Raw genomic sequence first — 14,951 nt, forward strand, 5'->3', positions numbered from 1 at the left:
AATAATGGGCCATAGACCTACCAAATCTTGTCCAAATCACATGAAACTTGCACAACACATTCACCAACACATCAACAACCAATCTGTGTGGTCAGAAGCAAAAAATGGTGAAGTAGACATCCTACGCGTATGATGTCTATTTTACTTTTTTGGCCTGCAAAGGATGTTTGTTCATTCCATATCCAATCACCTCATCATCAGGAGCTCATATATCAATTTTGAAGCCATTCTAATCATTTTTGACCCCCAACACCTTCAAGATACACTTTTTGAGCCCAAAAACACCACACAGGCTCTTACAAGCATCGATCCTTGTCCAAATCCAAATCCAAGAGCATGGCCATGTTCCATAGGCCAAGGACTACCCACATAACAAATTTCATGTCATTTTGATGAAAAAGACATCCTACGCGTAGGATGTCTCTAGCATAATTTAGGCCTGCTGTGCAAAGAGTGACATCATGGGAGCCAATACCATGGTGCAATAAGCCCATATACCAATTTTCAACCCATTTGGACATGAATTGCTACCTATGATGAACTTTCTACCCAATTTGTGACCTAAAGCTTGAATCAGCCCAAAAATCCACTTTTTGATATCCAAATCCAAATCCAAGCATATAGCCATGTTCCATGAGCCATGCACTACCAGCATGCCAAGTATCAACTAATTCTGATGAAAAAGACATCCTATGCGTAGGATGTCTAAATGGAAAATTTTGGCCAGACTTGCACTGTGAGCACATGCACAGCTTCACAAGTTCCTTTTAAGCTTTATTTTCAATTTTCAAGTCATTTGGATAAGTAAAACTCAGTTTCTCAGCTAATATGGAAAAAACACTAACTTTGGACTACTGAGTGCAACAGGATCTATGGCAGCCACGAAGTCACCGGCAAAGAAGAAAAGAATGACCATCAAGGATTACCTGGAAGAAGTGGAACCCTTCGTCATTCCAAAAGGAACACTAAATCCCACTAGCACATGGATCCAAGAAGATCTGTTAGAGTCCAACGACCTAAAGATCTACCAAGGAGTGTTCAAAGACACTGAAGGCAATGTCATCGAGCTACCAATGCTGCGGCAAGAGCTCAATGAGTTCGTAAGAAGCAAGATATCCAGGTACTTGGAGAAGATTGATCTCCACAACTACTTTGAAGAAATACCGGCAGGGGTGGACGTAAAGAGAGTCTGGGAGTTTGTGACAACCATCAAAGAGGATGGAGTGGCCAAAGTAATAGATCTACAAGGCAGGCCAGAAACAAAATAATCATCACTAAGCAGGTTGTAGCAGATGCACTAGACCTCTCCAACGAGGGGGATAGTGTAACTAAAAGAAGGGATGAGGTCAAGGTGTACAATGAGAAGAAAGGGAATTACACCTTTGAAGATATTGCCAACCCAAGAGTGGCAATCATGAGCCAGTTATACAACCAATACTTCCACATGTGTATGAAGAGGCCACAAAAGTACAGAATGCCGCCAGGTGCAATTGCCACGACATTCACTTGGGCAATGATGAAAGGCACCCCAAAGATAAGCAATTATGCGGCGTATATACATGACAACCTAGTAAACATGGGTAACAAGAAGCCAACCTATATTGTGCCAGGAGAACTAATCACTAAGGTGATTTATGGGGCACTACACGCGAAAGGAAGGTTGCATGAACCCCCGTCTCAGAATGACTGGCTGAGGCTAAAAGAAGACAAAGAAGACGAGCCCCAAATAGCACCAAGGGTGGCTACAAGACTGAAAAGACGGCTAGAGCCGGTTCAAGAGGAGCAGCCAGAGCAAAATAAAGGAAAGAAGGAATTTGCCCAAGTGCCTGTAAAAGAAACAAGGTCACAAAAAGCGGCAAGATTAGAGAGGCTGATGGAGAGCTTCGGAGCAGAGAGAGCCCTTAAGGGTGATTTAAGTGAACTCTGGAAGCCATCTCTAGAGTCAATGTCGGGATCATCCCGAAGAGTGCAAAGGGACAGATTCGAGGACTATATCAAGAATTTTGAGATTCTTGATGCCGCATCAGAGAATATACCGCATGTCCCTTTCACAGAGGAGGAAGTACAGCAAATACGGCAGAAACTACTAGATGAGCAAGAGAGACAAGAAAGAGAAAGAAAAACTAAAGCAGACAAGGATTTAAAGGGCAAACCTACATCTCTACCGGCCAGCCCTAAACCCAGCCCACAGCCCTCACCACCATCCTCACCACCTCCTAGCAACCATCCACAAGAAGAGAAAGAGACTGAAGACAAGCAAGAAGAATGGGAAGAGGCCAAGCAAGAGCAGAGCCAGCAGCCGGTGCCAAAAGAAGAGGCTCAGCCTCGAAGTGAGCAAAAAGATTTGGATGATTCATATCACGCATTTTTGGACCTGCTAGCTGCAGGATACACAAAGGAAGAAGCTGCCACAGTCGCATTCGACTTGGCAAGCACAGGGCCTAAAGAACCAATGCAGAGCATCAGTCTAGTGGAATTAAAAGAAATTACCACAGATACAGTTGACCTGCACCCGCCCTCCAACGACTGGGACTTGGTGATGACAAAGCTAACCGGGTTGAGAGCGCAGTCCATGGCTTCAGAAAGAGATATGGCAGCTCTCAAGGCCACGGAAGTGAAGACTAAGATGGAAGAAGACACTCTACAAGGACAAAGCCAAAGGCAGAAGGAAAGGGAAGATGAACTACAGGCTAGCCTAGCAAGGGCACTGCAAAAATACCAGGCAATGGAGGAAGAAAATCAAACAGCAGCAAAAAGAATGCAAGCAGCTAAAGAAGAATGTCAGCAGCTCAACAAATCACTGCCAGATGCCGAGAAGGAAAGAGATAACCTGACCCTACAGCTGGAAGAAGAGTCTAAAGAAGTAGAAGCCATGAGAAACGCCAAAGAAAAGGCAGAGATAGATCAAGAAGCAAGCCAGGATCAGGTCCTTGAGCTCAAGGACCAACTCAAAGTAAAAGATCAGACCATCCAGAGGCTGCGAGCATCACCTTCCAGAGTCAGAGCTACTAGCTCGACTCAAATCACTACAGAGAGTCAACTCTATGAAGAACAGATGCAAGAACTTCAGAAAGAGATGACTCTAGAGAGAAAGCAAAGATTGATGATGGCAGAAGGATCTATCGTCATGCAAACAAGAATGGAAGAAGAGTAAAAAGCCCTGCAAGAGGAAGTAGAAAGTATGAAAGGAAAGCTCGAGGAGGCGGAGAGAATAAACGCCGAATTAAATGACCTCCTTGTGAATATGGGCGAAGAAGCGGAAACGGAAAAGCAAAAACTCCTAAGGCAAATTGAGGAGTTGAAAGGACAGCAAGCAGGAGAGCAAGAGGGCACAGGGCCAGCAGCCAATGAGGGCATTGATTTAGAGAATGTGGCAGATCCAATGGACACGCCTATGCAAGAGGAAATCCTAGAAGGATCCTCTCAAGAGCCATAGGATCTAACACAAGAAGAGGAAAAAATTGCGTAAAGCAATAGAGGTGGAGCTCAGAGAGACAACAAAGAAAGCCTTGGAGTGGGAGCAGAGGGTTTTCAAGTCTATGACCATTCAGAAGATCGACGCCAGCAACCTCAGGCGCGAGTGGCTTCAACCCTCTCTCCCATATCCATTGCTGAAATATGAGGCAGCCACCATCAACAAGCGGATAAGAGAAGAGCCGACCGTACCACTTTACAATGCAGATACCTCACACCCCTTCACAGCCAGACTATCTCTTCCTGAAGCCTGTTGGTTAAGTTAATGGATTCCTCATATTACTGGCTTGCTCAAGCACTTCATCCTTCATTTCCTGAAGCCAATTATTGATAGCCTCTACAGAGCCATTCTCTACGAGCAATCGCTGCATCTATTCAGGCCTTCTTGCTTCCAAAGAATCTTTAAGGATTGAGACCCTCTACCTGACGATCAGCATTTGCTGTAGCTTCAGGCTAGCATCCTGCACAGATCATTTAGCAAATAAGCTCTTCAAACTAGGAGGTTGGAAATTGGCAACAGAAAGCAAAGGATTACCAACGGCTTACCTCGAGAATTGACTCCCGTGTTGACAGCAGCCACTCTCGGGCTGTGTCGGTCAAGAACATTAAGGGTAACATCGGCGGAGGGCCAAGGGGGGACCTCATGAGGAGACCCCGGATACAGTGCTGCTGGCGCTGCGGGAGTATACCTTGGAAAGGCATCACCACTATCCTAAGCTTCTTGTAGTTGTTCTGCGAAACCCTGAGGGAGGTTCTAAAACAACTGCTGCTTAAATACACTAGATGAACATGCCTAAAAAGAAGAGCGTGGGTTCTGGATTATGAGTGAGTGGTCTATGAGGGGTGGTACCACCATGCGGTTTCTTGAGAGGTGGATGTGGGAGAGAGAATCAATGGTAACACCCCCCCCGAGATTAGGGGAGGTGATGGGAGGGAACGACATGATAGTTAGGACCGCATGGATTTAAACGTCTCCTTCACATTGGTATTTTGTTGCAGCAGATGCAAACCTGTTTGCTTGCTTGTACACTTTTTTGAGGTCACTACCAAGCGAATAAGGTACTTTGTTGCAGGGGATGCAAACCTGTTCGCTTGGTAGTGACCTCAGAAAATATAATTCATGTCTGCTATTACTATTTTCTGAGGTCACTATCGAGCGAATAAGGCAAGGCAAACTCTTTCCTATGCACCTATTCGCTCGGTAGTGACCTCAAAAAATATAAGTCATGTCTGCTATTACTATTTTTTGAGGTCACTACCGAGCGAATAAGGCAAGGCAAACTCTTTCCTATGCACCTATTCGCTCGGTAAGTGACCTCATAAAATATAAGTCATGTCTGTGTTGACCGCTGGGTCAACAACACAACATAGCTCAAGTTTCGCACCAAAGTCTTATCTTTTGCGAGTTATGAAATGTTGCGGATTATGGCTATAAACGTCATTTGTAATGAGTAGTTATTCTAGTTTCAGAAGCCGGGGTGCAATGGAACTTCCAGATTGTAAATACAAAGCCATTTGACCCTTTCAACCCCATTTTTGGTTAAACCTAAGGTAGCCTTAGTATATAAGGTACCTAGGTCATTTTGTAAAAAGACTTTTATCATAATCAAACTTAGCGCTGCCGTCTACTGTGTGTGAGAGAGAAAGAGAGTGAGTGTGAGCTTGATCCTCCCGCTACGCCCGGCTTGCTCAACACATTGGAGATCCAATTGCACCATTGCGGTAGGCTCGAGGAGAGCTACGCGACAACGCCAAGCATTCCACGCGAGATGAAGCGCACATGCCGATGCATCTACGAGCTATTTGTAGCCGTAAGTGTATCAAACGATGTATGTTTTCTACGTGCTAGTAGTCTATAGAATCGTGGGGACATAAGCTACGCATAGGTACTCATAAATTTTAGTTTCAGGCACTTTCGAAATTCGGCTCTGTCATCCTACGCGTTTTCCGCAGATGGGTTTAGAGTTAGGGTTTTGAGTGTAGAAGCTTAGGGACAGGTGTATCCTAGTGAGGGGATGGTGTTCCTTAAGTTTCGTACGAATCTGGCATGATTAGGTGAGTTACCTTCCGTATGTGTGTATGTGGCTAGGTGGTGTAGTTGAGGGCAGTGAGGTTCTTGATTGTGGTTTAGTTGGCCTTCCAGAGTGTTGTATGTGTAGTATGGTCTCAGCTTGACAAGCTAAAGAGATTTCCTCCATGTGCCTATCGTGTCATCTGTGTCCTCGATTGACATTATGTTGATCTAGGTAGTGTTTTCATGCACTTCATGGGTGTGTGAGTAGCTTCCCGTCCAACATTGGCGCCGTTGCCAGGGACACAAGGACCTAAGTAGGTTTCCTACTGACACTCATGTGATGGTTGCTTGATTTAGTTTCGGCTAAAGAAAGCGTTTTTCTTAAGTGGATCCGGAAGAGGATATTCCGCGATCAAGTGGATAGCCAGGAAGCGTGTGTCTTGCTGAGGGTCTGCGACTGGATAGGTTTAGTTAGGATCTGTGGATTAGAGTAGTTGGTGGTGGTCGAGTGATTTGTGAGGTGATAAAAGCGTTTACTAGTCCGTGTGTGGCAGTGAAGTGTTTTTCTACTCATAGATGCAAAAGCCCATATGATTTGTAGGAGTAGCTTTAGGTAAGTGATCTGATTCTGATCTAGAGCTATTCAGCATTGAATTATTTGCTAAAGTGCTTGATTGCATTTGAAATCACGGAAAAGTGTGCTTTTGAGGGTAAAAATGCATTAAACAAGCTTTTGTGGACATTTTTGTATGATTGACTGATGCTGTGCATATAAAAGAGCATTTACAATGGTTCTATGAAGAAAACCTGCAATTCTGTAAACATAGACATCCTACGCGTAGGATGTCTCAAGGGGGTTCTGGAGACCAAATTTGAAAATTCTGAATGCACCTGTGGGTTCAGAGGGTAGGTTTTACCCTAGTAACATATTGACTTGGGTGTTTTTCCCTATTTTTGTTGACCAAAAGCCAAAAGGCGGAGTCAGAAAACACAAAATTTCATAAAAGGCTTAAATTGAGTGATTTTTGCATGTTTTTGCAATTGTGAAGCATACTTGTACTTGTTGAGAGCATAAGGAAGCATCAGGGACACTTCAGTCTCAAAAAATCAGTAGTAGACATCCTACCCGTAGGATGTCTACAGGGTGATGTGGGCACTTTTTTGAAAATCTGAGTTTACCAGTGTGTTTAGAAGGTAGGTTATACCCTATTTTCACATGGAAAGTGGAAATTTGACGAAATTTTGACAGATCAAAGCCAAAAGACGAGAAGTGCAAGACATCCTACCCAAATTGTGCCCAAGGCATAATTTTTGAGACCAAACCATAGGGTGACTTCAAAGGTATGTTCTAAATGTTGTATTGAGTGCATGTGATAAATTTCATCTCATTTGGGTCAGTGAAAGGGAAGATTGAGCGGACTTTAGCATTTTGACTGAAAAAGGCAAGAACAACTAGTTTTGGGGTCTTTGGACATCCAAACCAAAATCTAAGCATACCACTGGGTTACTGACATCAAGGGGAAGCTGTGGGACAAGTCTGGGGTCAAACAGGCCAAAAAGACATCCTACGCGTAGGATGTCTTCTGTGTGATTTAAGACTCTAAACACATTTCTGAGCATACCACAGTGATCAGCACCTTAAGGAGAGTCTGTGGTTCAAATTTGGGGCAAATCTGAGCAGTTAGACATCCTACGCATAGGATGTCTAAGGCATGATTTAGAGGCCAAATTCAAACTGTGGACATATCAGGGTGTTGTATAGCCTTAGGCAAGCCTCCTAGTCAATTTTGGTCCAATTTGGAGTTGATTTGACTTAGGAATTCATCAGACCAGACATCAGGTTTTTGGAACAGATTCTTGATCATTTGACCAACTTATAGGTGTCAGAATCAAAAAGTAAAAATAGTTGTGAGCTTAGCACATCAAGGGGAAGCTACAGTGCAAGTTTGAGCTGAAACAGAGCAAAAAGACATCCTACGCGTAGGATGTCTCCAGCTTGATTTAGGACTCCAAACCAACCTATGAGCACACCATTGTGATCAGCACATCAAGGAGAAGCTAGGGTGAAAATGTCAAGTCATTCTGAGCAAAAATACATCCTACGCGTAGGATGTCTCAAGGCCATTTTTAGGTCCAATTTAAATTTTGAGCATACCATTGTGTTGCTGGACTTAAGGGGAGTCTCTGGACCAAATTTTGTTAAATTCTGAGCATATAGACATACTACGTGTAGGATGTCTCTAGGCCAGTTTTAGGGTCCAAATGTACCTTAGACCATACAGAAGTGTTCACAGTGTCACAGAGATACCAAATCTTTTTTCAAATTTGAATTTGGACTCATTTTGACCAGTCTCAACTGCATTTCACGGTTTTGGCCATAACTTTCACAAACGGTATCGGATCGGAAAAGTTTTTATATCAAAACGTAGCCTGAGAGCGGCTCTACAGATCTTAGAGCAAAACTTGAACTAAATGCATGCCATCGGCAACCATTTAGTTCAAATTTGAAAAAAAAGTCGTTTGAGGCCTCAAAATTCATCCGGAAGTCAGGGGTGTTTAAAAGCGACAATTTACAAGAATTGTGACGAAACGGTTGCGGTTTTGGACATAGTTTCGACTTTTCCCTTACCAAAGCACTTGAACACAATGGACTAAGTCTACTTGAACCAAGAAAAAGCTCTTAAGCCCAAAAATCACGTCTACCCTAGATTCAAACGCAGCTTACACAAGCTTGGAGATCCCTAAGATAGAGGAATATCCTCCCACAATGGATCTTCCAAACTTGCAATTGATAAAGACCCATCTTGTTGAGAGAGTTTGGATGATCGATCATGAGAGTGAAGGACTATATAGAAACATTGATGACAACGAGGTCAATCTTTATAGGTGCTCAGATCCATACCTAGAAGAGATAACGGATTACAAGCTCTTATATGTCTACACATACGGAGTCGACTGTCAATGGAAATCTATAGTTGTCGACAAGTATGGACGAGAATACAGAGTTGTAGAAAGCACAAATCCACAAACTGTACTAGAAAGAGGTGGATATTTGGTCAATGAAGGACCACAAATTCCTCCACCAAACACGAGAATTCCTATAGGAATTCCAAGAAGAGAGCCACCAGGATTCCCTTCAAGAGCGATAACAAGAGAAGGATTGGGAGAGTCTCTGGTTAGACTTGTAGATAATCGACGAGTTAGACCATACCAAGTCCAGAAATGGGTAAACAGAAAATAATCCGGAGATAAAGATCCGAGAGATCACGTAACGGCTTTTAGAAGAGTGATTAGAGCAGAGGAAGTTTCAGATTTTGCGACACAATTTGCGGGATTTGGATTGACTCTAGAAGATGATGCAGATACATGGTTCGATTCGGTGGAAAAAGGGGATTTTGAGACCCTAGATGAGTTGTTTGAGGAGTTTATTGAATAATTATCACCAAAAGGCATTGCTCACAACACGGTCTCGCAAATCCATAGATTCAAACAGAAAGAGAATGAATCAGTACGCAAAGCATCATTACGGCTCAAGAGATATGTTAAGCTCTGTCCGAGAGCGGAATTACCTACGCAAGCACGACTGATGCTGATCTTTATCCAGGGAATGAGAGATGAGGGCCTTCAGAAGGATCTGCATATGATAAGGAGGATGACGCTAAACGAGTTGATCAAAGAAGCTCTTTATCTAGTGGATAATTATGAGGCATACAAAGAAAAGGACTTAAAGAGTCAAGGAGATGACACATCCTCTCAGCACAGTGTTTCACAGATAAGTGAGTCCATTGACAAGCCAACGGCACCTATTGATCAAGAAAAGCTTATCGACGACTTGGTCAAGAGGTTGATTCCTCTTGTAAGGTCTGATTCGGGAGAGCCGAAGTGGTTTGAAATTGAGAGAAAATGGACGAACCATACGGGGGAAGAGTGCTATTATAGCATGGAAAATGCTAGGGAGAGGTATGTACAACCTGTTCCAGAAGCACCTACTCCACCTAGATACATTACGGGAAATGCGCCAGGACCAGTAGGAGTTTTAAGGCCACAGCTTGTCTTAGGACAACAACCTCCGCTGCCAGGTGCTAGAATGCCGGTAGACATGAGATACATGCCAATGATGGAAGCATCAAATAAACCAATGGCAGTACCAGCTACAATGTGGTATAGCAACCAAAGTAGGTACTACCCTTCCGAGCAACAAAAGGTGAGAGAAACACATGGAGTGGTGAGGCCGGTACAACCTCCACCTCCCGGGTTTCAGTCGAAAGAAAGAAGGTATGAAATGGACGAAAGGACATTGCGATTCATTGCAAATAGCGGCTTATCTAGGTCAAAGCTTGCTTATAGCCAAGAGGAAATGCTAAAAGAATCTCCTCAACCAGAGACAGATTGTCACAAAATTCGTGACAACCACTTGGTCAAACAATGTCCTCATACGGAGATCACTGAAGTAAATTCCTATTTTCTTGAGTGTGGCATCACTCACTTGATCCCCAATTGCCCGAAAAAACCAAACCAAATCAGGAAAATCACAACAAATGTATCACGGATTGTTTAGCTCCCTAGTAGCTCAGAAAATGAAAATGTTGTACCAGTTCAAGTGGTTACGAGAGCACAAGCTCAAAAGAAAGCTGATGAGAATCCAGAGACAAAGAACACGGAAAGTGACACGAGTCCAAAGACAGATGATGGACCAAAGACAGACGCACCTAGTCAGAAAACCAAGAGCAAACAAAATAGTTGGAAAGCTAGAAAGACTAGGATGAAAGCACGCAGGGAACGAGAGCAAAAATCCCTAGCTGAGAAGCTTACCAAAGCTGAGGAGAAGATAAAACAACATGAGGAAAAGGAGGCACCTTCTCTTACACAGATGGTTAAACCTCTAGAAGAACCATCCACGGATGAGGAACCGAGAAGTGCTAGTTCAGGAGGATCTGTGTTGGCAGAGAAGGTTAATGAGACATTAGATGCCCTCTTGAAAGCCTATGATGCAAGGCTCAAAAACAATCAAACCCAAGAACAAAGGTGGATGACATATCCCTATACGGAACTAGAAAAGCAAAGGTTTGAAATGTGCAAGAAAATGATTCAAACAGCCCAAGCTTTACTAGAAGCACCAGTTGCAAAACCTGAGGATGTGATCCATGTCATGCCTACACAAATAATCCCACCAAACCAGGAACTAAAAGAGCCAAATTCTAGTCATGAGCACAGACCAAACCTCAAAGACCCAGCATTAGAACCAAGGATAGTACTGAATACCACGGATAACTCTTCCAAGGGATTTCACCAAGCTATACCTGAGGATTGTAAAGAGATAGATGGTCTTGACGAATTGTGGAAACAAGTCAGAGAGGCCAATGAAGCCGATGACCTAAGAAGATGAGTAGACAAGACTGGTGATGAACGAGAAGTGTTTCTACCACCAATAGAGGAATTTGAGACTGGATCTCAAATGAATCTAGACGTGCGATCGTATTGGGGCGACAAAGGATCTGTACAATCTATGCATAGTCAACCCCATTCGCTAAGAACACTACCGTCCTACATGGGAGAGTACGAGACCAAGTCAGATGTGGTTGCAGTCCCATCACAGAGACTGTCTCCCAACAAGGCCATCGATTCAAAGGGGCTAGTAGATATTCTATCTACCCCAGTCACCTGTACAATAATGTTAGCCGAGTTGCTCAGAATAAGACCAAACATGTGGGCTAATGTGGGTAAATGTCTAGAGAAATTTGGTGTAAAAACCCCAATGACTCAAATCGAGGAAGGCATCAAAGAGCTTGAAGTGCCTCAACTAAATACTAGGCCATTGCCATTAAACAAGGTAGGCAAGTATTACGAGGGAGAAGATGGAAACACCACCCTTCCTGTGGAATTCAATGGTGTAAAAACCATGGCAATCCTTGACAGTGGAGCTGGTGTGGCCATTGCAACCAAAGAGGTTTGGAAAAAATACGGAAAACCTGCCTTGAGATCCACACAAATGACCTTGCAGCTTGCAGACGGACACAAGGAAAAGCCCATAGGACTGCTAGAAAAAGTATTTGTTACTTCTTGTGGCATTGACTATGAACACACTTTTGCTGTTGTCGACTTTGTCAAGAAGAACAACTATGAAATCATTTTGGGAAGACCATTCATACGACAATTGAAAATGGTTCAAGATTGGGGTTATGACCATATATACCTGAGACATATGGAAACCATAACAAAGATAAACTTGAGGGACTATAGCTATAGGGATGTGACGAGAACACCGGTTGAGGAGTTTGATTCCGCCACAGTAGCAGGATCAGAACTTCCAGCTTGGTTGGGTAAGCCTAAAGAACTGTGGATGTGTGGAGCTTCACAATGTGGTAGCTTGAAACATGAGGAATGTATCCTAGAGTGGGTTATAGAGGATATGGACTATATCCCAGAACCATTTCCTGAAGAAGAGTTAGAGCCTTTTGGATGGGAACACATCTTGGCTACTCTGGATGTGTGCACCGTGGAGGATGCTCCCACAACAAAGTTTTGTGATGAAAATGGCTATGATGTCGTTCCTTATTTTGCAGTGAGTGTAATCCAGGAAAACGAAGAGAACCAGACATCAACAAGCTCTCGACATAAGGAGCAAACAAAGAAATCTGGAGAATCAAAAGATGAACAAGACGACGAGTTCTATGACTCTGTAGAACACTTCGAGCTTCAAGAAGATCAACGACCTGGGAATCAATGTCATAGCTACACAAATAAAGTGCATCAAAAGTGGATTTCGAAGTCCTCGGTGAAGACATAGCCACCACAAGCATGCTCATACATGGCTCCTAATAAGGATGAAAAGAATCAACTAGGAGGAATACGACCAGAGAAACGAGCTAACAATGCTCTAATCAATGGGCTAGAAAAGTCCTCCAAGAAACTACCACCCATGAGCAAACAGACAGTAACTTTCCACTACCAACCAAAAAATCAAGGGAAAGTACAAGAAGTCAACTTTGCTGAGGATAGTAGCGATAGTGATGAATCTTACGACATCCCCTATCATCAACTCAGGCCATCACTATCACCAACCCCTTCAGCAACAACAACCATGACAGGTCAAAATAACAGGACAACAAGTCAAAGCCAAAAATCTCGACAAATCTGGATACCAAAAAGCCAGATCGGCCAAAAACAGATATGGATCAAGAAGACAAAGATCTCTAATCACAAATCACAAGATCCAACACCAAAACAAAAACAAGGAAAGCGTGCACGAACGGGTAAGGATATCACAAAGTCGCATTTCACAACTCAGGTTTGGGCTCCAAAGAAGTTGATTCAAGCACAAAAAAGTCAGGAATTCATTTGGATTCCAAAACAACCACAGTATCAACTTTCAAAGCCTGAATCCTGTCACCAACCAAGCGTACAAGGGCCGAAGCAACGACCACTGTTGACTCACACAACAAAAAGGTGGATCCCAAAGAAGTCTCTTCAAACACAAACGAATCATGGGAAAGTATGGGTTCTTAAACGAGAGCCAGCAACAAAACAGCCAATAATCGCAAAGAAATGGGTCCCAAAGAAGAACAACAAAACTGCTGTCAGTGCATCGCCGCTTGAATTCTTACAATTCTTCCTACAACTACAGTACAGTTAGAAGAGAGCAAGTCACTTCAATCAAGCAACGATACAGGAGCTTCAAAGACCATTACATTGCTTAGAATAGGAAGCCTCGCCAACAAATGCCAATAAGCAAATTGCTTATACCCACATCTTGCACAACATAAATCTTTTCCATGCATTGACTGTGTATGCATAATAGGGCTACATTACAAGGCTTGCATAGGCACAACTTTTAATTGCCCAAGCACAACACATACCCTTTGCGATACCCTGTCGTAAAGGATGACTCCAAATAGGAAGGGGGGAGGCATTCCGAATGCGGACCTAACATTATGACTATTAGAGGAAAATGTTTTGTGAGATGCATTGAATTTTTGCGTTTTATTGTGATATTTTTTGACGAAATTTAGAGTATATGCCCTCATAATAGTGTTACAGAGGAGTATGGGGACAAAATCCATATATGAGCCCCTAGGGACATGTGTATAGTGTACATAGCATTTAGATTTCTATTTGAATGATTTTTCTTTTGTTGAGTTGTTTTAAGATTTTCTTTGTTTATTATTAATAAAAAAATAAAAAAATCCATAATCCACATGAAGAAAAGACTGAAGAGAGGCCTGAGCACTACAAAGAGAAGATACAGGGAAACGATGAAACTTCACGAAGTATGTCTCAGCAGCCGCTACAACAGCCGAAGAACTTGTCACAAAGCAGTGTCAACATGCAACCGACAAGTCATACAAGTCAGAGTCGAGTAGCTAAGCCACAAAATGAGTGAGGTGTTAGTCTCAAAGCTTCAAGTAATATTCTTTGTGGTCTAAGCGTCTTAGCTATTCTAGGTACTGCTCAAGCTGGGAGAGTTGAGCATATTTACGTTGTGTCGCTCATGCTAGTATAGGTGAGCAAAAGAGTCGAAGTCTAAGTACTTAAGTCTGGTGAAGTGAAGGAGAAGGTCCAAAAGACACTCACATACTGAGCACAGTGAGATACGAGTGGAGAAACTTCTACATCGAAAACCCTTCTTGGAAAGGTGGAAGCTATGAGACATCTTTTGATGTCACATTTGCTACATTTATTCCTCGAAACACCCATCATCTCCTTCTTTCACATTGCATGCTTTTGGTGACAAATTTATCATATGCTTATAGAGTGTCCCATAATTGGCACTTGCATCAGGCACTCTTTTCGTGTTTCACCCAAGCACTCACCTTACATGAATATGTACTTCATGTTCAACTGCTCAACTCCAATAAGAGCGTATACCAAAGGCATTTTTTTCTTACCGGGTTTGTTCCCTTTGGTCATCCAGGTTTTAGACCCTAATCTAAGGACACCTATCACCATCCTCTTGTACATATTCCTTCTACATCAACAATAAGGAAATGCTACTCAAAGCAATTGACAAATGAATTGGAGCACCAATTTTAGATCATAGCATACTTCTCCTCAATGGCGAGTCGAAGAATGGCCTACAATGACAGAACTGCAGACAACACTAACAACATGATTGCACAGGAACAAAGAAGTCCCCAATGAAGAAGAGCAGACATAAAAGTAATCACAGGATCTCAAAAGATGAATGGTTATGATGATAGATGTCTGCTCTAATGGATCATAGTTCTTGTTGTGGTTCGACAAAGATACAAGCAGTGCAACAGATGAAGCCAAAACAACAGCAAAGTGTTGACCGCTGGGTCAACAACACAACAAAATCCTTACAAAGTTGTCATTGGCTCACAAGATCAGAAAGCCAATCACTCAATTCTACAAATTGTAGAAGTTTTTTCTGAGAATCACAAATACTCGGAATTGACAGATTTGCTGGAGCAAGTGATGGATGGAGCTTTCTCTATCCATGATG

This window comes from Adiantum capillus-veneris, chromosome 15, assembly GCF_014529385.1.
Source record: "Adiantum capillus-veneris isolate H3 chromosome 15, ASM1452938v2, whole genome shotgun sequence".
Taxonomy (NCBI): Eukaryota; Viridiplantae; Streptophyta; class Polypodiopsida; order Polypodiales; family Pteridaceae; genus Adiantum; species Adiantum capillus-veneris.